At 53.3% G+C, this 2,504-nt stretch overlaps 1 pseudogene; it reads left to right on the top strand.

The window, feature by feature from the left end:
* Positions 1-334: 334 nt before the first annotated feature.
* Positions 335-1,609, top strand: LOC105479472 (keratin, type I cytoskeletal 19 pseudogene; annotated as a pseudogene).
* Positions 1,610-2,504: the final 895 nt, after the last annotated feature.

The following is a 2,504-nucleotide window of genomic DNA, read 5'->3' as shown; positions in this document are numbered from 1 at the left end:
GCTTGGATTACAGGCGTGAGCCACCGTGCCGGTCCAGTTCTGTGATCTTAATAAGCCATTTAACCTCAGCCTCAGATAGTCATCTGTTGAGCGGTCATTTCCCTCATCAAGTGCTTGTACGACAGTGACAAACATATAATCTGATATTTATGTAAAGTAGCCATTTTAAAAAAAATTTTTATGGCTCCTCCCGCGAATCTCAGCCTCTGGCACCAGGGCCACTCCGTCCGTGCTCCGCCTCGCCACGACTTCCTACTGCTACAGCCAGTCGTCCGCAAAGTCGTCCTTCGGGGGCCTGGGCGGCGGCTCCGTGAGTTTGGGGCCAGGGGTCGCCTTTTGCGCGCCCAGCATGCACTGGGGCCGGCGGCCGCGGCGCTTCCGTGTCCTCCGCCCGCTTCGTGTCTGTTCTCGTCCTCCTTGGGGGGCTACAGCGGCGTCCTGGCCGCGTCCGACCGGCTGCTGGAGGGCAACGAGAAGCTCACTATGCAGAACCTCAACGACCGCCTGGCCTCCTACCTGGACAAGGTGCGCGCCCTGGAGGCTGCCAACTGCGAGCCGGAGGTGAAGATCCGCGACTGGTACCAGAAGCAGGGTCCCGGGCCCTCCCGTGACTACAGCCACTACTACAAGACCATCCAGGACCTGCAGGACAAGCTTCTTGGTGCCACCATTGAGAACTCCAGGATTGTCCTGGAGATCGACAACGCCCATCTGGCTGCAGATAACTTCCGAACCAAGACTGACACGGAGCAGGCTCTGCGCATGACCTTGGAGGCCGACATCAACGGCCTGCACAGGGTGCTGGACGAGCTGACCCTGGCCAGTACCGACCTGGAGATGCAGATTGAAGGCCTGAAGGAAGAGCTGGCCTACCTGAAGAAGAACCATGAAGAGGAAATCAGTGGGCTGAGGGGCCAAGTGGGAGGCCAGGTCAGTGTGGAGGTGGATTCTGCTCGGGGCACCGATCTCGCCAGGATCTTGAGTGGCATGCGAAGCCAATACAAGGTCATGGCGGAGCAGAACTGGAAGGATGCTGAAGCCTGGTTCACCAGCCGGACTGAAGAATTGAACCGAGAGGTCGCTGGCCACACGGATCAGCTCCAGATGAGCCTGTCCAAGGTGACTGACCTGCAGCGCACCCTCCAGGGTCTTGAGCTGCAGTCACAGCTGAGCATGAAAGCCACCTTGGAAGGCACACTGGCAGAGACGGAGGCGCGCGTTGGAGCCCAGCTGGCGCAGATCCAGTCGCTGATCAACGGTATTGAAGCCCAGCTGGGCGATGTGGGGACTGGTAGTGAGCGGCAGAATCAGGAGTACCAGCAGTTCACGGACAACAAGTCGCGGCTGCAGCAGGAGATCGCCACCTACCGCAGCCTGCTCGAGGGCCGGGAAGATCACTACAATAATCTTTCTGCCTCCAAGGTCCTCTGAGGCAGCAGGCTAAGGGGCTTCTGCTGTCCTTCGGAGGGTGCCTCCTGGGTGGGAGGATGGGAACGAAGGTACCCTTATCCCCTGCTCTTCCCCTGATCTGCCAATAAATTTTATGGTCCAAGGGAAATATATATATGTATATGTGCATGTGTGTGGTTATGTGTGTGTGTGTGTGTGTGTGTGTGTATAAAATAAAAACAATACATGCTTGTTGTAAAAATGTAGAAAACACGGCGAACTAATCAGAAATCCATAAATATCTCCCGTGACTTTGCCACCCAGTGAGATCCACGTTGCTTGCACTTTATTGAATCTGCTTCCCATTTGTACTTCTGTTTCTCCATTTCTCCAGGCTAACAAAGGTGAAAGCAGGGAATCCATCTGCCTTTATGCAACTCAATGATCCTGGTCAGGTGAGGAGGCACTTAACCTCGTGTTGAGTGGATAAGATATAAGCATGGTTTCCTTATTCTCTCTCTCTCTGTTTGTTGTTGTTGTTGTTGTTTTGTTTGTTTGTTTGTTTTTGAGACGGAGTATTGCTCCAGGCAGTGCAGTGGCAGGATCTCTGCTCACTGCAACCTCCGCCTCCTGGGTTCAAGCCATTCTCCCGCCTCAGTCACCCGAGTAGCTGGGATTACAGGCACATCACCAAGCCCGGCTAGTTTTTGTATTTTTAGTAGAGAGGGGGTTTCACCATGCTGGCTAGGATGGTCTTGAACCCCTGACCTCAGGTGATCTGACCACCTCAGCCTCCCCAAGTGCTGGGATTACAGGTGTGAACCATTGCACCTAGCTGTTTCCTTATTATCTTTTTCAAAACTCTTCTTTGTGACTCAGGCTGAATTTATTTCATGCCTTAAATACAGGCCTTCTCAAAACTTGGTACCTCTTGATTTTTTTCAGGGCCTGGCTCCTGTTTACCATTTACTCTCCTAGTTATCTTGTGAGGCTTCTAGGACAGACTTCCCTTGCTCTGGTGCATACTTGTAGAATGATAGAGTGGTGGATGTAGACAGGCCCAGGGAATCTTTTGCTCTCTTCTTTAATTTCCGAGAGGGAAATCCAAGGCATCC

The sequence above is a fragment of the Macaca nemestrina genome, chromosome 5 (genome assembly GCF_043159975.1).
Source record: "Macaca nemestrina isolate mMacNem1 chromosome 5, mMacNem.hap1, whole genome shotgun sequence".
Taxonomy (NCBI): Eukaryota; Metazoa; Chordata; class Mammalia; order Primates; family Cercopithecidae; genus Macaca; species Macaca nemestrina.
The sequence above is the reverse complement of the archived record's forward strand: the minus strand, read 5'-3'. Positions and strand labels throughout refer to the sequence as shown.